The sequence below is a fragment of the Piliocolobus tephrosceles genome, chromosome 2 (genome assembly GCF_002776525.5).
Source record: "Piliocolobus tephrosceles isolate RC106 chromosome 2, ASM277652v3, whole genome shotgun sequence".
Lineage (NCBI taxonomy): Eukaryota > Metazoa > Chordata > Mammalia > Primates > Cercopithecidae > Piliocolobus > Piliocolobus tephrosceles.
Window position 1 is genome coordinate 32569957 of NC_045435.1, and position 24096 is coordinate 32594052.

At 37.3% G+C, this 24096-nt stretch overlaps 1 protein-coding gene and 1 pseudogene across 3 annotated transcripts in view; one reads left to right on the plus strand and one right to left on the minus strand.

The window, feature by feature from the left end:
* Positions 1–24096, minus strand: part of LSAMP (limbic system associated membrane protein) — a 652155-nt gene that overhangs the window by 619751 nt on the left and 8308 nt on the right. The gene's annotated exons all lie outside the window — the stretch shown is intronic.
* Positions 1380–2271, plus strand: LOC111543719 (annotated as a pseudogene). Its single transcript, XR_002731938.2, has one exon. The product of XR_002731938.2 is annotated as a 60S ribosomal protein L6 pseudogene (transcript).

Sequence of the window (24096 nt, forward strand, 5' to 3'; positions counted from 1 at the left end):
TCACCATGAGCAAGGGTACTATACTTTCAATTGGATCAGCACCAAAGTCCTGTATTTTCTCATCCACTGGTTCCTATATACATGCAGCAGGCAGAGAAAGGCCACTCTGCATCAAAGGGTATGGGCATAAATTATCCACAGAAAAAGTCTCAGATGCCAATTGTAGTTCAGGTCCTCCTGTGCACAGTAAACAAAGAGAAAAATTCAAGAGAAAGAACATCCAGTGACAGAAGCAAAAGTCTTCCTCCCACATTGGTGGTTCTGGTAAGGACAAGAAAGGACAAGAAAGTTGAAAACAGTCACCTGGTAATCTCACAGAAAATTACAAAGAAAACCCAAAAAACAAACAAACAAAAAACAGGAAAGTGCTGTTTGCAATCAGTCCTTTTTGTTCCTTTACCCTAATACATGTCTCTAATAGTTAATCAATTCTAAGAAGGTGGAAAAGGAAGGAGGCAGGAAAGGCGGCTGGATGAAAATATCCAGTTGAAGGAATGGACATCATTTGTTTTAAACAACACTTCCTGCATCTTTAAGCAGGCTGTTGTACACTGCCAGATCATTACACCAACTTTCATTTTGGGGAATTTATATTTTAGGAGGGTAAATTTTATACCCCATCTAGGGATCATTATCACTGCAAAAATGGCAGAAGTCTTCACTACAGGAGAAAAGAAGCCAGCCGACTCTTTTTCTTTCCCTAAAATACTCCCTACTCCTTCAGTAACAGGTTTCTCAAAATTCTCTACCCTGCAGCGCAGTGGATTTCAATAACATATCCATCCTCCTGCATATCACAGTCCTGCCCTGCCCAGCCAGTGTCTTCCAGTTCATTTGTTCATTCCTTCATCTATTCATTTATTCATTCTTCATCAGACATATGTTGAAAACATAGGTCTGACCTCAAAAATCTTACATCTCACTGAGTTGAAGCAGACAGAGCAATAATCCAACGTTTGGTTCTTCTCATTTCAGTGGAAATTATATTTCAGCTAAAGCACATCTAACTCACACAAAAGGCTGACGAGACTCTTTAGTGTATCTTGAGGAACTGGAGGAAAATGGAGTCCGAGAGAAATCAAACTAGTGTTGTTGAATACTTTTTCTGTTTGTCTCATGGAACATCAGTGAGTTCTGTGATTTCCACTCTGTGACCTGTGACTTTTTGTGTATGCACTGCCATTTAATTCCTACAGTAATTGTAAATAATAGTGACATAGTGACCAAGTAGTCATGATTGCACATTTTTTACCCTCTGCTTTGTATTGACCAAATTTTACTAAGGTTTCTCTCTTTCCTACAGGCCCTTAACTCTGCTTGCCCCCAAGCCTGAGCAAGCAATAAAAAAGTGGAGCAGGAAAAACCTTAGTTCTCTTTCCCATCTTGCAAGATGGCGGGTGAAAAAGTTGAGAAGCCAGATACTAAAGAGAAGAAACCCGAAGCCAAGAAGGCTCATGCTGGTGGCAAGGCTAAGAAGCCCAAGAAGGGGAAGCCCCATTGCAGCCGCAACCCTGTCCTTGTCAGAGGAATTGGCAGGTATTCCCGATCTGCCATGTATTCCAGAAAGGCCATGTACAAGAGGAAGTACTCAGCCGCTAAATCCAAGATTGAAAAGAAAAAGAAGGAGAAGGTTCTTGCAACTCTTACAAAACCAGTTGGTGGTGACAAGAACGGCGGTACCCGGGTGGTTAAACTTCGCAAAATGCCTAGATATTATCCTACTGAAGATGTGCCTCGAAAGCTGTTGAGCCACGGCAAAAAACCCTTCAGTCAGCACATGAGAAAACTGCGAGCCAGCATTACCCCCGGGACCATTCTGATCATCCTCTCTGGACGCCACAGGGGCAAGAGGGTGGTTTTCTTGAAGCAGCTGGCTAGTGGCTTGTTACTTGTGACTGGACCTCTGGTCCTCAATTGAGTTCCTCTACAAAGAACGCACCAGAAATTTGTCATTGCCACCTCAACCAAAATCGATATCAGCAATGTCAAAATCCCAAAACATCTTATTGATGCTTACTTCAAGAAGAAGAAGTTGCGGAAGCCCAGACACCAGGAAGGTGAGATCTTCGACACAGAGAAAGAGAAATACGAGATTACAGAGCAGCGCAAGATTGATCAGAAAGCTGTGGACTCACAAATTCTACCAAAAATCAAAGCTGTTCCTCAGCTCCAGGGCTACCTGCGATCTGTTTTTGCCCTGACGAATGGAATTTATCCTCACAAATTGGTGTTCTAAATGTCTTAAGAACCTCATTAAATAGCTAACTACAAAAAAAAAAAAAGAAAAAAGAAAAAAAAAAAGTGGAGCATGCTGCCTTAGTTTCTCCAGGCAAGTGGCTGACCATAGCATGGTAATTTCCTATCAGACCTATCAGACCTCATTGGCCATCTCCCCTTGCTTGTCCAATTTTTCTTCCAAAGATTCTGCTTACCTCTGCTTGCCCCTCCTTCACACTAAAAAAGAAAAAAAAAAATCTGCTTAATTTGAAGATGCTTACAGATTTGTGAGATCAGAGCATTCTCCCCATTTCAATAGTCTTTCTAAGGCTCTCCCTATCTTAGTCCAAATTTGTTTTTATTTTACAATGGTTACTATCATGACCATTTTACAGAGGAAGAAAATGAGGCTCACAGAGATGGCTTGAGCTCATACGACATAAAAAATGACAGAATAGTATAGTGATTCATAGATTTGTCAAAAAAAATGGTTGCTGGACAAGGTAAAGGTATTTCAGGCTTCACAACATTGCTGAGGGAGGGCTACACATACAAAGACCTACAGGCCTAAATGACAAAGGTTGGAGGACAGAGTTAAATCTGCTATGATATAGATTCATTGGCCAATGGGCTGAGAATAAGAAATACATTCCTTGATGCTTTTCAACATGCATAACAAAATGATCTAGAGGAGGGAGATTGTTCTCTTTGGTACTGAGGCAGGAATAATTACCCAGATCATCTTGGTTTTCTCGTTCCATTTTTGAGAGCGTTTGGCATCCTTCAAGTTAGGTGTATAGATGATTATGGGAAACTGGCATGACACAGGCATTTGAAACTTCCCACAGGTCAAAGCACAATAAATAATAATAGTGTTTTACCCTTCATGCTGCGTTGTAATGCTGCTGATATTGAATTAACATAGGCCCTTGCAGAGAATGCAAATGAAAGATTCTGGAATATATCAACAAGACTTTGGGCATACGAGGGGTGAGAAGTTGCCAAGGGGAAGGCTAGCAGTGTAGTTAGGGATCGGGGTGAAAGGAGCAGGGCTAGTGAAAATGTACTCCATAAATTGTATACATTTTAAAATGAAATGTTTATTCCAACTCAAACATTTTCCTTAAAGTGATGACATTCACAAAGGCTTCACTGTATATTCTTGCAATTCTAATGTAGAAATAATATATAAATTCAAAGAAGCAGAGTTATAATTCATGTGTATTTTATTTCCATAGATGAAAACTTTATTCTGCAAAACTGAGGTAGTATGGGAAATGCTTCCGGGCCATTTTCCTTCAGTCAGCATTACTGAAATAAATAATACAAGCACTAATTGATCACTTCTGTGTGCCAGCTAAGCCATACTTAACTGCTCTCTCTCCAAGCACATGTTGCCTCTCCCTGGTAGGCACCCACACATGTTTTGTACCAGAACTGGAAAAGGAGTAAGGCATTTTTACTCACGGTTGCAGTGACATGTAAGTGTTAAATACAGGATCTTAAGGGAGCACCATGATTAGAGTTGGAATAAACTCAAAACCTAGATCCCCAGTTTAAGATACCATGTTTGGAAGGAGAATGGGTTACAGAAGCAAAATGGGGATTAAAAAAACAATGGAGTTAGAAAGTGATTGAAATTGTCAAGCTGAGTGGTGAATGTGCTGCAGTTGTCAAGGCTGGAATACAGGTGACAAACTACCTCAAAACATCACATTCTTTCGTGCCTACTTGTGGAATGCTCCTTTTCTTGCCTTTTACTGACCGCCTGACCATCCTTCAAGGCCAGGACAAACCTAGTGTCTTCTATGAACCTATGAACCCTCCCCTGGTATCTTTCTGCTCCCGTACACATGGCTTATCACATTGCTGTTTTGTGATTTATCACCTCCTGGATCCCTTGCTGAGTTAGAGGCATGTGCATGAGGGCACAGACTTCTCCTTCTCCTTCTTCTTCTTCTTCTTCTTCTTTTTTTTTTTTTACCTCGTTGTGTCCTCAACATTTAGCAAGTGTATTAATAATAAGTAATACATATTAAACAGAATATAAGATGGAGAGAAAGAAGTTAGAAGGATAAGAGAAGAGGCAGAAAGGAAGGAAAACACAGGAGGGGTCCAAGAGAGGTGAAAGGAAGGCAGGGAGAGGGGAAGGCAGGGAGGAAAAGTTAAAGACTAAAGGAATCTCTTTTTTGTTCCCCTACATAAATTTGGATGCAGTTTGTAATCTATTTGCTCTTTTTTTTTGAAGTTCTATTTGTTCTACTCTCCCACATTTTTCTCCATCAAAAAAGGTGCATACCTCAATCCTTAAAGTTCAAGAGAAAATGGTGTGTATGTGTATCAACCAAAAATTCAGAGAAAATACATCTTTATTCTGAACACCATAAATTAAGCCCAGAATCTGGCCTTACTACAGTGGATTTCAAAGTAGAGGTAGCTGGGTTTTCAGTTCCTCCTCCTCAAAAGGAAGGGATTCCACTGCACATTTAACAGGGTTGTTTCTCTGGGTCAGTCCCAGCCACGTGGAAACCCATTTGGGATGCAGCCAAGGGGCTGTGCTGTCCATGCTGGAGGATGGCTAACCCAGAGTGAGAGAAGAGATTAATCAATCCAAGACAACATCTGTCAGGATATTGAGTTTGGCTCTTGTTATCAGCTGCCTGCACTTCAGGGGCTGTGTAATATTTAATTTGATTATCTCTCACCTGCAAAGAGTAGGTTTCTTCCTTTGCTTAAAAATCACTGGTACTAGCTGAAAAGGAATCGACCTGCTGGAGAAAACGCTGACAAGAAAACACAAATCAGAAATAGGACAAGGGGATGAAAAAGGGAGAGAAAGAGAGTTTGGCTTACATCTTGGCCATTTTTTTTTTTTAAACCAACTGGCTTGGTTTCCTGTTCTTTTAATAATAGGAGTCTTTTTGTTTCACTTGCCAGTCCTGATTATAATAAATAAATGGTGACGAGAGGACAGTACAACTCTTCTGTGTATCTTCGAGGCTCCATCAGTAAAAAAATATTTTGCTGTGTCTCTAAGTATCAGTGCGTAGGTCCTGTAGGTCTTATGGAGTTCCTGCTGTGGGAGTCATAGAAAAGGGCTGCACCCTTTTACACACTGCAGAGAAAATGTTTACAGTCTAGAGAGATAGAGGTTTGAGACTAATTACAGTGGCTTTAATAACCTAAACTCCCTTGAGTTATCAAAGATGTAATCTTAAAAAGTTGTGCCATTTTTACAACATTTGTTTTGTAAATATGTGTTTTATTCTGTCTCTTTCCCTCTCACTGTTATCTGGATTTTTTACCTGCTGACTTTCTTGTATAGCCACAGTTAAGTCAATGTATTTTTATGCCATTTATGTTTATTTTAAAGTACAAATCTTCCTTCCACTACACTGCAAACATTCCCAATCCAATCCTTAGCACTGATCTCACTCGTGAAATTTACTTATCTCAATAGGCCAGCAAAAATGGCCTATTAGATATTTTAATGTCATCTCAAACTCAGCAGGTATAGAAACCCAATTTATCATCTTTCCCTCACCAAAATGCTCCCCTTCCTTAATTCCCTATTATTTGCAAGCTTGAAATTTCAATGACATCTTTACTCACACTTGCCATGTTAAGCCAACCAGCTACAAATTCTTGTTGATCATTTCCTCATTATATTTCTCATGATTTTTAAAATTTATTTTTAATGCCACATTTACTATTCTAGCTTATGCCTTCATGTCATGAAACACATACTACTTCAGGAAGCTTCTGGATGATGCCCTGCTGCCAGCCATTCCTCACGTTTAAACTATGCCATGGGACAAAATTATATCATTGTGTATTAACAAATTACTTTCCTTTGCCCAAGAAAATTAAAATTAAATTCAGAAACTTGAACTTGGTATTCCAGGTGGCTCCAAACTAATCCTTGTCTACATTTTCAGATAGATAGATAGATAGATAGATATCTTAATTTTCTCTGCAAACTTCCTATTTGCCAGGTAAAGAGATTCACTATTTCCTAAAATGGCTTGAGCTCCCCCCAGGTTTACCCCTCTACTCATGGTCACATCCATACTCTGCTTCCTCCATACCAACTCACTCCTAGTCCCCTGAACTCTCGATAAACCTGTATGTGTCTGTGCCTTTGCATGTGCTATTTCCTCTCCCCAACATATCTGTTCTTCTTCCTTTTAAGCATCATAGGCAAACTGTTACTTGAACATTAAAGACACCATATTGATGTCACCTTTTGTAGAAGTGCTACCCTGTGTCTCCTATTCTGGGTAGATAATTCATAAATATTCTCCAAAATCACCCCATGCTTCCTGCCACTATGGCGTTATACCTGGTAATGACTGAATGGATAAATGAAATGACACTGCCTTGAGTTCCCTACTTTTCTATCCCCTACCACATCAATACACAATTACTCTCATCCTCCTTAAATAAGTTTCATTTGCCACATATTTTTGAAGCCTTTTTTTCCACAATTCCAGTTAAAAGTGACATCCTTTTTTAATCCCCTGAATGTGTACTCAATAAATCATGTACTGATTTCATTTGGAAGTTATAGAAATTAGATAATCCCCTGTGTTTCTAGAGGCTTGAGAACAGGTAATTGAGATTTTAAATAATACTGGTCTTAGAATTGCTTACATTTCTTTTTTTAGAAAATTGGTGCTCTGAGGTCTAGACAGTGGGGAGTCAGAAGACAGGAGAGGAGAAAAGTAGGGCAAAATGGGTCAAGATTCAGTGTACGAAGATAAGGAAGATCTAAAAGACACTTATTTGGGGTAAAGCAGTAATCTTTTTTTAAAATCCAAAACAGGTATCAATAGGGTCAAGGCAGACTAATGGAAACCCAGGTCTGTAAAATCACAGGGAAAAGATAAGAAACGTGAGAGCAAAATGAACCAACTTGGGCCAGAAAAGATAGGATCAGTTGCTCATTGTCCAATATAGACATGTGTATAACTCTGAGTATTCATCTACTTGTATTAGTCATTTAAAAAAATAGAGGAAAGCATTTTAGACATACAGCCAAACCACCAAAAATATATTTATCATAATACCTTTTACAAAAATAACTGTCATATGTCAGTTTCTCTTGACTTAGAAATTCTGTTTTGTTCCTGTAACATCTAAGTGACACTGTACCTATTCTTGTTGAATGCTATGGCAGATATATCATTTCCTTCCTGAAAACTGAGAGCAGAAAAAGGGTTTATAGCTATCTGTGCCTAGTACAGATTGATTTTTTCTTTTTTCTTTCGAGAGAAAGTCTTGCTCTGTCACCCAGGCCAGAGTGCAGTGGCACAATCTCAACTCACTGCAACCTCCGCCTCCTGCGTTCAAGTGATTCTTCTGCCTCAGCCTCCTAAGTAGCTAGAACTACAGGCACCTGCCACCACGTCTGGCTAATTTTTGTATTTTTAGTAGAGACGGGGTTTCACTATGTTGGCCATGCTGGTCTTGAACTCCTGACCTCAGGCAATCTGCCTGCCTCTGTCTCCCAAAGTGCTGGGATTACAGGTCTGAGCCATTGCGCCCAACCCAAATAAATTTTTTTCAAAGTAGATAATCAAAAGACTGTATCTTGTACATCTTTTGAAAAACTCGGCATGAAGTACTAAGAATTTCAGCATCAGATAACAAGGACTGATCTAAGGACAAATGAACGTATTTCAGCTTTCATGAACCATTGTTCTCTTCTGAAACAGAGCAATTAAAAATAAATAACTTGGGCCGGGCATGGTGGCTCAAGCCTGTAATCCCAGCATTTTGAGAGGGAGGCCAAGGTGGGCAGATCACTTGAGGTCAGGGGTTCGAGACCAACCTGTCCAACATGGTAAAACCCTGCCTCAAATTAAAAAAAAAAAAAAAAGAAAAGAAAAAAAGAAAAATATTAGCCAGGAATGGTGGTGTGCATCTGTAATCCCAGCTACCTGGGAGGCTGAGGCAAGAAAATAACTTGAACCTGGGAGGCAGAGGTCGCAGTAAGCAGAGTTCGTGCCATTGTACTCCAGCCTGGGTGACAGAGAGAGACTTGTGTCTTAAAAAATAAATAAATTGGCAAAGATGCCAAAGCAATTATATAGAGAAAAGACAGTCTTTTCAACAATTGGTGCTGAACTAATCAGATCTCCACATTGAAAAAAATACAAATTTAGAACCTACCTCATAGCATATATAGAAATTGATAAAAAAATGGAGCATAGACCCAAATGTAAGAGCTAAAACTATATAATTTTAGAGAAGAAGGTAAGAATAACTCGTTGTAATTTGAGTCTAGGCAAAAAGTTCTTAGCTATGATGCCAAAAGCAGAATTATAAAAGCAACCTTGATAAAGTGAACTTCATCAAAATTCAAAACTTTTACACTTCAAAAGAAAATAAAAAGATAAGCCATATCCCGAAAGATAGAAGACCTATATGCAGAATATATAAAGAATTATTGGGGCTGGGCACAGTGGCTCATGCCTGTAATCCTAGCACTTTTGGAGGCTGAGGTGGGTGGATCACCTGGGGTCAGGAGTTTGAGACAAGCCTGGCCAACATGATGAAACCCTGTCTCTACTGAAAATGGAAAAGTTGGCTGGGCGTGGTGGTTGGTGCCTGTAATCCCAGCTACCTGAATCCAGGAGGCAGAGGTTGCAGTGAGCCGAGATCGTGCCATTGCACTCCAGCCTGGGCAATAAAAGCAAGATTCTGACTAAAAAAAAAAAAAAAAGAATGCTCAAAATTCAATAATAAGGGACAAAATTCTCAATCAAAAGTGAGGCAAAATATTTGAATAACACGTTACCACAGAAGAGATACGAATGGCTGATAAGTACAAGAAACAATGTACAACATTAGGTATTAGGTAACTAAATATTAGAACTATAATGAGACATCACTACACAGCCACTTGAATGGCTATACCCAAAAGACAGACAACTGTAAGTGTCAACAAGTATATGAAAACACTGGAACAGTCATATATTGCTGGTGGGAATCTAAATTGGTGTGGTTACTTTGAAAAACAATATGGCAGTTTCTTAAAAAGTTAAAAGATTTACCATACAATCCAGTAATTCCAATCCTCAGTGCCTATGGAAGAGAAATGAAAATACATGTTCCCTCAAAGAATTGACCATAAATGCCCAAGCAACATTCCTCATAACAGCCTCAAAGTGGATGCAATCCATGTGTCAATTAACTGGTGAATGGTTACACATAATATGGCATATCTACACAATGGAATACTATTTAGTCATTAAAAGGGAGCAAACTATTAAGTCATGCTGCAATATGCATGAATCTCAAAAACATGCTAAGTAAAAGAAGCCAGATGCGAAATACTTCATAGTGTATGATTCTATTTATATGAAATATCCAGGAAAAGCAAATACACTTAGCCCTTTATATCTGTTCGTTCCACACTCATGGATTCAACCAACCTCTGACTGAAAATACTGAAAAACTGAAAAATAACAATACAACAATTAAAATAATGCAAACAAAAAGCAATACAGTATAACAATTATTTACATAACATTTACTTTGTATTAGGTATTATAAATAATCTAGAGATGATTTAAAGTATATTGAGCATATGTGTAGGTTATATGGAAATAAATACTACCCCATTTTATAGAAGAGACTTGATTTTGGTATCAAAGGATGTTCTGGAACCAATCCCCCAGAATATCAAGGAACAACTATATATAGAAACAGAAAGTTGGAGGTTGCCCAGGGTCTGGAATACAAATGGAGACTGACTAAATGTGGGCATGAAAAAAAATTTGGGAATAATGAAAGTCTTCTAAAACTAGATTGTGATGATGGCTGCAAAACTCTGTACATTACTAATAATGAATTGAAATGAATATTTTACACAAGTGAATTTTAATATATATGTTATACCTCATTAAAACTGCTAAAACTAAATAGTGCTGCTAAGCTTATATAAGCAGCTTTTAGGTCTAAACTGCAATACTACCCCTTCAGAAAGGTCTTACCTGGATACCTTCTCCAAAATATCCTTTTCATAGTTTTGTTATTATAATTTGTTTATTTTTAATTTTACCATTGACCACAAGCTGTAACTATCTTATTTATGTATTGACATACTTGTTTACGGCCTTTCTCTTCAATCAGAATGTAGGCCTCATGAGCGTTGTTACTTTGTTTCTCTTATTTACTATTTTATTCCCACAATTTTGCACAGTGCCTGGCACAAAGACAAGTTTAACAGCCATCTGTCAAAGGTATAAACAAACAGATTAATGGAGGACTAGACAAATAGCTAAATAAATAATGAGCCATATTTGCTAAGCAAATTAGTTTTGTGTATCTTTAGGAGACACAGAATATAATCTTTCATTTTAAGAGGGGAATAAAACTTGCAACAGAAGGGAAATGGTATTTCCTCATGATCAAGAGAGTGGAATTCCTTCCCCAGATCAGGCACCTGAGACTTTTATTCCCAAAGAGGACACGATGCCAGAACTGAGCACAGCCAACATCTACCTCTCTTTTACTTTAAACATCCCATTAACAAAGTTGTTTTCTCTAGAGTCTAGATCCAATTAAGAGCAAGGGCGGCAGAGAGGAGAATATTGAGGAAAGCAATGTTAAAGACGTTTGCACACATTCCTCTGGGGGATAGAGAAAGCTTTATTGGCATTCCTACCCCTCCTCCTCTTTTTTCCCCTCCATCCCCCACCTCCTAAACTCTTTTGCAGAAGGCATCAGGACAAAGAAGCACCCAGCATTCAGCTCAGGAACAGAAAATAAATACACTGGGAATACTCCATGGTCCCTGGCTGAATACAAAGCAGTGATTCAGCAGAGAAGCTGCAAACTCAATGGGAACAGAGAGCAAGTACTGAACATAGCACCAGAAGCACGAGAGAAAGAGAGGGACTGAGAGAGAACATCTTAATGTCCTCACTGTGTTTTCCTTCTGTGATGTCTCCTATAATAACAGTTTAAATGCAGTAGTAAGTGAAAAGAAAAAAGAAGAGGAAATAGATTCATAAATAATAGTGCACAAAGGGAAGAACACAGCAAGATCAAAAAGAAAGTATCAGTATTTTTTTTTTAAATTAAGACAAGAATGAACCAGAGTCTAAAACAGGTGATGAAAACAAATGATTAGAAAGGGAATAGAGAGGAGAAAAACAAGCAATGTACTTTATTGGTTAGTTCAGAACGAGTAGGGGAGTGTGTTTCATTCACGTCCTGTGGCCCTTTGGCTTCAATTATCCTGTTAAAAAGTCTGAGCTTTATTTCCAGTGTGTGTAGTGGGAATAATGTGCATGTCCTCCTTTCCTCTTTTCCTCGGGTCTGGTGAGGGCTAATTAGGCAATGTATGTGACATGTCTTTAGAAGTTTAGAGGGCTAGATAAACAGAATGCTTTTTTGAAGTGCTTGTACATTGTTGGTGCTGAATAAACATTAAATCACATTCAAGTTTTGAGGCTGAGCAAGAGAGAGCAGTTTATAGTTCATTGGGGAAAGATTTAAATTTCATTCCAGCATTTCTAAGCTAGTGACAAAACACAAACAATTTTCCATAGTCCTACCTTCTCCAATGGGCAATTATTGATAGAAAAAAAAATCGGAGGAAGCTCTCACTAATGAAGGCTGAATGTTTTATAATCAATTGAGGGTCACAGGACAACACAGAATATGGCAGTACAGGGATAAAAAGTAATATCCAGATAGATATGAGGAAGAAATTAAAAAGAGTATTTCTAGGTCTTACATAGAGACTTAGCGACTTAGTCTTACGCAGAAGAGAGGACGTAGTGTGGATTAAATACCACATTACTTACTCAATAAATTCTATAGAACCTAGTAAGTGAAATGCAGTATTGAGAGTCTTGGAATGCCAGGCTTTCCATTTTTTCTGATCGATGGAGCTCTGTATGCAGCAAATAAGGCTGGGTGCCAGGTTTATACTCTACATATTAGGAAAACTTTGGGGAGTGTGCCATTTTATTATAATTTCATTTCTTCTGTATGCAGACTTCCATTTTTCTTTCCTTTCAACTAGATTAAATACCGTAAATCACAGCTTTATTGATAGGAAAGGAGGTATCTCCATTACTCCTAAAAATGCCATCTCCAAGAGGCCAACTTCACTAGAAGTTGAAGAAGGAAAAAAAAAAAAAAGAGAGAGAGAGAGAGAATGGAGTTTGCCAAGTCAAATAAATTGTCTACCATGCAGGGGCTGGGCATTTAGATCTGATGGTGCATCTAGTTGTCTAAATCATAAAACATTTGTTAAGTCATCAACTCAGGAAATGCAATTATCACCCAAAATTAGCAAGAAAGTAATTTTAAAAGAATTGCTCACCTATAACCAACAACATAATGAGGTTATATGCTCACCTTTGATATTTTCATTGACCCTTCATGTTTCACCATCCCATATTTACTTATGACAAGGGAAAAATAGATCCTGTATTGTCGACCTTTACCTTTGGCCATGTAACCATAGAATGAGGCATAGCAGCAAATACACTTCATTCTGTACATACCATTAAAAGAAATTATTGAGCCCTACTACCTGTTCAACCCTGGCCCAGGCAATATGTGGAACATGGAAGGTAAGGCTTAGTGGAAATAGTACTGTTGCAAATATGGCTCTGCTAACAAGTAGTTGTTTGACCAGAGAAGAGTCATTCTCTTCTTGGAGTTTTATCTCTTCTTCTTTAAAATGCAGAGAATGTGATATACTTAGGTGAGTATGTCAATAAAAATATTGATTGAAATGTTACTCAGACGAAGTTACTCCTGTAATCTCTAACCGTCTATGATTTAGGGAGCTTACAATCTGGGTGAAGATACAGAGCTAAAATGCAGAAAACTATCAGCAAACATGAGCACAAAATTGATACTGCCTATAAGTCCATAATTAATTAATTAATTAATTAATTAGAGGGGAAAACAATAAAGATGAAAAAATTAATGTTTTTTAGAGGAGGATGGGCTTAAAATGAGTAAACTTTACGTAAATAGAAGTGAAAAAAAACATACATCCTAAAGGAAAAAATAATAATACACTCTAAAGGAAAGATGGACATGATATATCAGGAAACATTTCTAACAAAAAGAGAGGGTGAGTATGAGAGAGATACTTTAAGACCTAATGGTGCCTTCAAATTGAGGCTGATGCAACAAAAACTGGAGGCCAATTTTAGTTTATTGAGCAAAAACAGAAAAGAAAAAGATGAAAAGGTATGTTTAAAGAAGAATATAAACAGTAGTGAAAATCTAAAAGGCTAGACTATAAACTCCATCTCATCCACTGCTCATCACCAGTACTCAACTAAGTGCCTAGCAAAAAGTAAGAACTCAACACATGAGGCCAGGTGCTGTGGCTCATGCCTGTAATTCCAGCACTTTGGCAGACTGAGGAGGGTAGATCACCTGAGGTCAGGAGTTTAGGACCAGTCTGACCAACTTGGTGAAACCTCACTCTACTAAAAACTCAAAAATTAACCAGGCGTGGTGGTGGGCACCTGCAATCCCAGTTACTCGGGAGGCTGAGACAGGAGAATCACTTGAACCCAGGAGGTGGAGGTTGCAGGGAGCTGAGATAACGCCACTGCACTCCAGCCTGGGCAACAAAGAGTGAAACTCCATCTCAAAAAAAAAAAAAAAAAAAAAAAAGAACTCAATACATGAAAAGACTGAGGTTGGTAACACACTCATGCACTGATAAGGATTTGGAATAGAATGATAGCAGTGGGAATAAAAAAGCACCATTACTTAGAGACAGCTCATTAAATTTACCAAGTGTAAAGAAAAATAAAGGCAAAATAATTAATAATAAAACCTAACAGCATTGCAGCACAATCGGGAAACCAAATCTGAAATGTGAACACATCATCTGTGGCTGCCTATATCTTCTCTCTTTGTTCTGAACCCTGGGGCCATCATCTTACCATATTTCCTAACTCTAACAACATGGTGCTGTCAACAGCACAGTGAGGTTATATGTAATGGTAAAGAATTATAAACCAAAGTAGACTATAGTATGGGGGAGTGTAATCATTATTATTAATACTAATCTGCCTTGAGGTTAAAAAAAAAAAAAAAAAGTCTGCCAAGAAACTTGAAAACAAAAATCTCCTGGGGTTTTTCTGGTAGCATATAACCTAAGATTGATTTACTCTGTTGTTGTGTCCTCACTTCCTTATTGAAATGCCTGCATTTCTATTCATTCTTTCTCTACCTTCATTCATTCATTCATTCATTCATTCATTCATTCATTCATTCGTTTTCAGTGTCATTGCAACCATTAAGACTCAGCTCTTTTATTAAACGTGTCCATAGAAACACTTCAGCTCACAGCACTTTTTGAATAGCCATCAGAGCTACAATTAGAAACGAACTGTTTTTATTGTTACTTAATTTTTTTAGCCCCTTGAGGGACTAGAACACGTATGGATCCAGACTTTTGTGGGGCCTGGAATTTTACAGTTTGAAGTTTTCCTTTTAAAAAAATAAATACAAAATTATAAATTAAAAATAGGAGCTATTTAGAGGTAAACCCTTATAATGGCCCATGCAAGTAAGGAACTCCAAAGCTAAGCTTCCCTATAAATCTACTTCTGTTGAACATTTATTTAATCCTCACAGAATTTCCAGCAGAGGGCTATGCATACTAACTAACCATGTTACACTCTCTCGGCAATTTCATCAAACTCACAGTTTAAACTCTACCCTAATAGGAAAACAGTTGATGTTCCCAGGTAACTCAGAGCTTTTTCTTAATCAGGTCCTCAGAGTCACTTGTCAATGGGCTCTACCTGAATACCTGATAGTCTTTCAAACTCAATTTAGTCAATGAAATTAATCTCATTTTGAAAATCTACTATTTCATTCCATGTGTCTTTTTATATTTGTCCCCCATCTTTGCCATGTAGGTATTTCCATTTATGCTCTCCCTTATTTACTTAGGACTGTCTGTCTTTCTACCCTCCTGCCAACCTTCTCATGCCAATTTCCTACCTATATTTAAACTGGACATATCATTACCTGATCTAGAATTGTCTGCAAACTTTTTTATTAAGATCTTCTTTTGGGGGAGTCTGAGGAGGGCAGATCATGAGGTCAAAAGATCAAGACCACCTGGCCAACACAGTGAAACCCAGTCTCTATTAAAAATACAAAAATTAGCTGGGCATGCTGGTAAGTGCCTGTAGTCCCAGCTACTCAGGAGGCTGAGGCAGGAGAATTGCTTGAACCTGGGAGGCGTTGGTTGCAGTAAGCTGAGATCGTGCCACTGCACTCCAGCCTGGTGACAGATCTTTTGTCATCAAATTAATTTTCTTAACTGTTTTTAACTAAGGAAATGTCCACTTTTTAAGAAACCTACCATGTATTTAGAAAAGAAATGCATTTTTTCATTATAAAAGAGACTACAAAGACTCAAAAAAGAGTAATTCATTTATGTTTGAGATATGTAATGTCTACATATAATGCTTAGAGAGTATTTGGAAGTTTGGAACCTTTGTACTAATCCTGGAGCTCCCCAGGAGCCTATGGCTTGGGAACTGACTGTCTAAAGCTTTTCTCTTGGGACTAAAATGGAGTGAAACTGTACTTTATTTTCAAGAAACGAACTCTGACATATTTAGGACTTTATTAGATAATTCTTAGGATCCCTTGCCATTACCTTTAAGAAGCCCCATTTTTTATTTTAATATCCATAGATTTTTCCACTGGGAATTTGTAACATTCTTGGGAATATTTTCAGCTTTACACACAGATAACTAACTTTGGGATGGGGGTATTAGTGTTTTACTGAAATCCTGGTACCTGATCCTTCCCTTATCTGTTGGTTCCTAAACTCTCTCTATCTTTTCACTTTTTGTAAGTCCTCCGTTTTCTTTGTTTGGACTTTCTGAGCTATTTCAAAACTGTTACCCAAAATGCTATATCATATATTTAACAGTTGCCTGGCTCCACAGACAAAGCTGTGCATAAATGCTTCTTTCACTGTAAATACTGCTAAGGCAATGATGAGGTAATTAGCTAAGTATATGTCAGCTCTACAGGAAAGAGACTGGTTTCATACTCTGATAATTGCTGTTTATAAGTTTTAACAGTTGCACTTTTAGGTAAATTAAAGTCACTTTACAAAAAGAGATAAAATAATGAACCATGCATACGAATACTAACAAGGCAAAATACTGGTGTTGGTGAAAGAAATTGGGTTTAGCAAGAGGTGGAGATATATTCAGTAAAATAATTGACAGATGACCTTCATTTGATGGTTGACCTCATATTTTGTGGAAGAAAAGGGTTTTTTTAAACTATAAGAACAGAAAGCCAGAAATGCAAATTATTTTGCTTCATTATTGCTGATGAGTGCACTTGATATGAAAAATAAAGAAGTGACACAAACTAAGCATTCCTCAATTTAGAAATAACGGATTTACTTACAGGCAAATGATGTCTACATATGACCACTGCCACCACATTCTACTGGAGATCATCTTTGATGATACTGTGGGAATCAGTAGAGAGAAGGATTACATCAAATATCTAGGGAGATGGCTGAGTGCTGGCAGGGTTCAGAGGGAGCCAAAATTGCAGAGGTTCAAGGTCTGGGATGACACAGGCCTTGGAGTAGGAAGAAAGCCAGTATGAGACATGGATTTGCAGATGACATCATGTTTTACTCTTTGGGGGAGTAAACAGTTCGAGTCATATTAACCAAGAGGTTGACAAAGGGTAAAGATTTCATGGTTAATATAAGAAACCCTGTTTTCATAATTTCCTAATTCAGATGGTAGCAAAATGTTCAGTTAGAGATGTGATATACAGTGGGAATTAAAACCGTAGTGTAGACGTCAGGCAAAATTATATCAACATGTGTGGCAAAGTAATAGAGGGAATTAGAAGACGTAAGAGATGAGGTCAGCATTTGACCTGATTAATCTTATGCATTTCTATGAAGCTGACTGACGTTAAAAGTAACTTTCTGAGACCAGGTTTGTCTTGATATCACTCTACCTAGAAAGATGAAAGGCCTAAATAGCTCTTCAGTCTTAATGATATACAGTCCCTCTCTCTTGACATGTTTGCAAATTCTCCAGTGGGAAGAAAATAATAGAGGCATGAATATTAAAACACACTGAAAACTATTAGGGAACATATTTCTAAATGAAATTCTTCATAAACAAAGTAATAATAGAATTTCATAAAAAACGCCTCCATAAAAAACGCCTCCAAAATAAACTAGAGAGGGAACTCAGAATATCCCATAGTGATGAAATGTAAGTACTAGCAGAGACCTGAGAAATCACTCATTTCAATCTTCTACTCCATAAAGATGTTTTTATTTTTGTTTTTATTTTAATAATATTTCCTAATAGAGGTCTGCTTAAATACTAAAATAGATGAAAATATAGTTCCTTAAAAGGAAAGCCATTCCATTTGGCAGAAGAGAAATTGACATTTACAAAATTACACCTATATCCAAATATATGCCAAATATAATTGTAGATACTTCTAATTCCTTCACATAATGATCTTCTTAGGTGAGAAGTTTAATATCATTGTTATAATTTTTATTTTATAAACAAAGAACCAGAGGCCTAGTAGGGATAAACAATTTATCAATGTTTGCAGAGCTGGTAATTGATAGGGGGATACTTAGAGGTAGGTCTTCTGGCCCAGAAGCTGTGTTATTTCTACTATGCCATTTGAATGGTCATTTTTATGTCATTCAACTAGATTTGCTTATTTAACTATGTTCTATTTAAATTATAAACTACCATATTTTTATTTCTTTCTGTTTTTCGTCTTCCTTTTCTTCTTTTTTGAATGAGATTTGGTATAATCACGAATACACATAAACAACTTTTTTTTAACATTAGCTAAAATTTTCTTCCCTATAGTTTTCATCCATATTTACCTTTTAATTCCATCAACAAATACCTCAGCTATCCCCTTATCTTTGTCTCATACACATGATGGAAAGTTTACTACCTATGGTTTTATCCAAGTGTTGATCCTGGCCTGAGACAGAATGAGAGAGACCTCTACCACTATCAATCTGTATTTTTTTGGCATAACTGTTTGAGAAAAAAAAATCTAGCTCATTTTTGACCCATAATATATTAACAAGTCTATTAGAAACCTGTGGAAGTACAGATACCCAAAGTAAATGGCATTTCCTTGATCCAACAGCCTGGAATTATATTTGCTCATTAAAAAAAAAAAAAAAAATCTATTTGCCATGCTATGTTTTGTTCCCAGGGAACACATGTTGGCTTCTAGTGATCACTGCTTTCTTTTCCAAATCTATTTAATGCTACATTTTGGCACGTAGGCTTTTGGTGGGTAGAGTGATTTAATATGATTTTCCCCTTGTAGTTATAATTAGGACAATATTTTATGTCACCATTATGAAACTGTTTCTGTTTTCTACAGATTTTCTAATGTTAGTAATAGTATTTGTATAATTATGCTCTCAAGTTATTTTAGTGCCCTGGACATAATGCATATCAGTCTTACAGCTGAAGTTGTTTATATTATTCTAATCACATCTTCATATGCCCTGGATTTTAAAAATTGCAAAGGGTATAATAGCATAGTTTTGAGAATTTCACTTGGTAAACATTATTCTTCTCTTCCAGTGGACACTCCGTCATCTTCATCAAGCATGCTCATTAACAAATCATTAGATCTCTTTGTGACTTTGAAAGAAAATAGAAAATTAGTATGGACTTGGAATCATAAATTCAAAGAATTAAATTATATTTTTAAAAAATACAGTTATTTCTCCTTTAGCTAAGGCAGCATTAATTTTTGTCCTATAATAGCAAATAGAAAAAGAGTTAGATTTCCTTTCATTTTTTATGAACTACATGATCACCAAGATCTAATAGAAGCAAAAAACATTGTTTGACTCCCCTTACAATGTAATCTTAGCACCTTGCATGATTAATTAAAAATAAAACATATTAATCAAAACAAATTAAGGTAGCCATTGTGTGATACCTCTTATATACTGTATCTGTTTACATGCTTGATACCTTTAAAACTTTGGTTTTCTGTATAATCGATGCATCAAATTAACTATGTTCCTATTAAAGTATGACATGACCCAAGTTCAAAGTAATATTCATGTCCATATTTTGTGTATGTAAATTTTATGTACACATAAAAAGCACATTTATGCTTTTACTTTTTTGTATATAATTATAAACATATACAAAAATAAAAATAAAGTTAAGGTCTTATACTCAAACACAGCCACACTATATAGATTAAGTATATTCATGATACAAATTAAGTATGCTTCATAACATATCCTGTACAAATACATACTCTTATTTTTAGAAGAATTAGATTTTGAGCTCTATGTTTATGCAAGAATTAAAGCATTAATGTAAACATATTTTTAAAGTTTTCTATATTATGACATTTATAATATAGGTATTTTAAAAAATGTGCATATCATCATTCTATTTATAACTTCTTGCATTTCTTCTTCTTGTGAAGGCAGCTATATTCAAAAGCATAAAGCCACTTCACAGGACCAAGTAGGAGTTGGAACAATGGTAGCTTATTTCCAACTTTACACAGTTAATGGTTTTTGCAGAACTAAAGGCTAAATTTTTTCATGCCCGATCTAGAGGTTTATCCAATCAAGTAATATCTTTTAGACTTTAAGCAGTTTATTGTTGTGGTGATGATCAGTGCATCATATTAGTACCCAAAGAGATAGAACAGAGGTCAGAAAGAAAGACAAACAAAAAAATCCATTCTCCTGCTAAGTTAATGATTCAGCAATATAGAATGCTGATCTTTAGATATGCTTATACAATTACATCATGAACATGTAGAAGGTGACAGCAATCTTTAATTATCTCAAAACAAACACCAGCTACAATTGGCAACCATATGTGGCTTACGTCTCATAAAATGAACAGCCCTAATACACATATGCTAGAGTGAGGTGTGTGTGATGACACAAAACAATCAGAAGTCAGGAAACCAATTATGTGTCCCAGTCAGTGTTTTCACATGTAGATACTTACTATGCGTGACTATGCGTGACTTACTATGCAGTGTTAGGCTGCATCACTTTCTTTTTTTAAAATATTTTGTTTCTAGTATGATAGGGTGGCAAATAGTAGCATAACTAAAGTACAACTTTAGAAAGGATAGAATTAATTTTAGGCAAATTATAGAGATTCAATATAGAAATGCATCATTAGACAATTACAATAGAATAAACAGTAATGCATTATTTTATGGAAAGCTAGGTTGCATGTTTCCTCGGGGTTATTCATTTCCCTCCGATCTCACAAAAATAATACCCTTGTGCATTGGGGAAAGATATACAGAAGTAAATTTGGGATTATTACAAATTCCACTGAACATTCCAGTTTTAATTTTTCCAGGAATGCACAATGAGCTCTAAGATGCAATGCCCAGGTAAACATCACTATCAGTATGAATAACCACTTTTAGTCAAATAAATGTAAGTGAAATGCACATTGCCTCATTTCAAAAGAAACTAGAATGGATCTATGGAGATGAATATACCTGTTGTGCACAATCCCTCTATTTCAGTAATTCCCAAATCCCCTATTTAATTCCTGAAAATTCAGTCACCTGCAGAGGGAGAAAGCCATCTAGCACTCCAGGAAGGTAGATTCCTTCTTCTCAGAGCTACCCAGGATACTGACCTCTTCACAGATATCTCACTTCAGGGCCATTGAGTGAATCCTTGTTCTGTCAGAAACTACTATTTTACCTAAGAAAAGGGCGTGCTTTATCTAGGTCCCTATGTCTGTAACACTGAAACTTTGGGATCCTTCCCAAAATATTCCCATTTGCCCTACTCATTTTCTAAAAAACAATTCTGAAAAGAATAACCGCAATGGGAAATTTTGAAGGTATTTCTAAGCAAAACTTTTTACCCTACCAATAATCAGAGAATTATCTATCTCTGATTTTACGACTAGACCCTCTTCAGCCCCACATCCACAATTACTCCAGTGGTGGCTGACTTCGCCAAAATATTTTCCTTCAGTCTGATATTCTTCTAATGTGTTTCCTCTTTTAGAAATCAACTTTAGTCAGCTTGATTTATAGTACAACCATCTTTCTCTGTTCAATTCAGTAGGCAAATATTTATTCGGGCATCCATGGGTACTGAGCTAAATTCTGGGATGAAAAGGTAAAGTACATGAGATGCCTATATTTGAGGCAAGACACAACTAAACAAGATGTTTTTAAGACATGTAGTAAATGCAAAGTTTAAAGGATTCAGGGAGGCTAGCAGTGATGATAAACAGGATACTTAGCTTAGCTTGGGAGAATTAAGGAGGATTTACTGAACGAGACAGCACCAGAACTGAGTCTTAAGTCTTGAAGGAGGAGCAAAGAGGTAACCTAGTAAAGATGTTTGGCGGACTGAGGGTTAGAAGGAGGAGGAGGAGTCTCACTCTTGCTAGGCTGGAGTTCAGTGGCGTGATCTCGGCTCACTGCAACCTCTGCCTCCAAGGTTCAAGCAATTCTCCTGGTTCAGCCTCCTGAGTAGATAGATGAGACTACAGGCACATGCCACCACACCCAGCTAATTTTTGTATTTTTAGTAGAGACGGGGTTTCACCACATTGGCCAGGATGGTCTCGATCTCTTAACCTCATGATCCGCCAGCCTCGGCCTTCCAAAATGCTGGAATTACAGGTGTGAGCCACTGCACCCGGCTGGGGCTTTGACTTTATGGTGGATGTTCTTTGAAGGATCGAGTGACACATTTAGACTAATACTGGAAAACCACAGGTCTTGCATAGACCATCTCCAGTCCTTCATTCTGCCAACTTCATGAAGTCTAGAAGTTCTAAGTAGACTGAAGATGTGATGTGATCTGGTAAACTTAAATAAGGCAAGAAGAAGCACTAGTTCAGTTCTTACTTAATGTCAGAACTTTGTCTCCATCTTCTCCCCCCAGGTTTTATGATCTGAGATTATACAGTAAGAGTTTGAAAAGATGGAGCTCCACGCTTTGAGATTAACCTTCAAGTCATCCCTGGGTTACTATAGCTTTGATACAGAGCTTCAGCTCTAAAAACTGGGTCCCTCTCTTTTACTCCTTAACCAAGTTGCCCATCTTGGTAATGTGCTCAGGTCTAAGTCCCTAATTCCTGAGGACTCAAGTTCAAATCAGCTCTTGTCCCAAGGACTCTGTTCCTTTCCTGAACTCCTGGGGCTTGTAACTGAGTCTTCATCACCAGTTGACAACCTCCGTGTCACCCCTGCCTGCCTCCCTGTGGGAATAACTAGGGGGTGCTGGCCTGTTGTTTCTCCTTATTGTGCTTTGTCCTTCTCTTGATAAGACCTTGTTGGATGTCTCTGGCCCCATCTCTCACTGCTCAGAAAACCTCAATAGATCTTGTCCTACGTGACACACCAGAAACCACTAGACACCTGCAAGAGGGCTTTTGGCACACTGCCTCCCTAATCAGGAGCCACAGCTGGATCTATACTCAGTTCCTCTCAACTGGCCACCATCAGCTTCATTGTTAGCCCAAGGCAAATTTTGTATCTACTGGGGGAATAAAAGTTCTGCCTTCCTCAAAGGATTTTAAATAATAAATCTACAGGGAGTATAATGAGTAGAGAACCCCTTGAGGATGTTCAAATAATATCTATAGCCATCCTAATCAGGCAGAAGTTCATAAATAACAATAAGAAGGCAGCAGGTTTAGAAACTCGGTTGTAGTACTGAGAGAAAGGGTCAAATTCCGATGAGAAGACTGAGTAACAGGCAGAGGTACCAGAAACAAGAAAAAAGGAATTTTCTTAAAAGGGCGCCAGGGTTGTGAGAACCAAGGGATCCTTGTAGAGGTTCTACCAAATGTGAAAACAGCTTTAGGAATGATCTTCGACAAAGCAAACAAAAACATGAAGTGGGGAAAGGACACCCTTTTCAACAAATGGTGCTGGGATAATCAGCTAGCCACATGTAGGCAAATGAAACTGTATCTTCATCTCTCAACTTATACAAAAATCAACTCAAGATGGATTAAGGACTTAAACCTAAGACCTGAAACTACAAAAATTCTAGAGCACAACATTGGAAAAACCTTTCTAGACATTGGCTTAGGCAAGGATTTTATGACCCAAAACCCAAAAGCAATTGCAATAAAAACAAAGATAAATAGCTGGGACCTAATTAAACCACAGAGGTTTTGCACAGCAAAAGGAACAGTCAGCAGAGTAAACAGACAACCTGCAGACTGAGAGAAAATCTTCACAATCCATACATCTGACAAAGGACTAATATCCAGAATCTACAATCACCTCAAACAAATCATTAAGAAAAATCCCATCAAAAAGTGGACTAAGGACACGAATAGACAATTCTCAAAAGAAGATACACAAATGGCCGACAAACATATGAAAGAAATGCTCAACATCACTAATGAAAATCAAACTACAATGTGATACCACCTTACTTCTCCAAGAATGGCCATAATCAAAGAATCAAAACACAATAGATGCTGGCGTGGATACAGTGATCAGGGAACACGTCTACACTGCTGGTGGGAATTTTAACTAGTACAGCCACTATGGAAAACAGTGTGGAGAGTCCTTAAAGAACTAAAAGTAGAACTACCATGTGATCCAGAACTCCCATCACTAGATACCTACCCAGAGGAAAAGAAGTCATTATTTGAAAAAGATACTTGCACACGCATGTTTATAGCAGCACAATTCACAACTACAAAACTGTGAAGCCAACCCAAATGCCCATCAATCAACAAGTGGGTAAAGTGATAAAGTGTGGAATCTATCTATCTATCTATCTATCTATCTATCTATCTATCTATCTATCTATCTATCTATCTA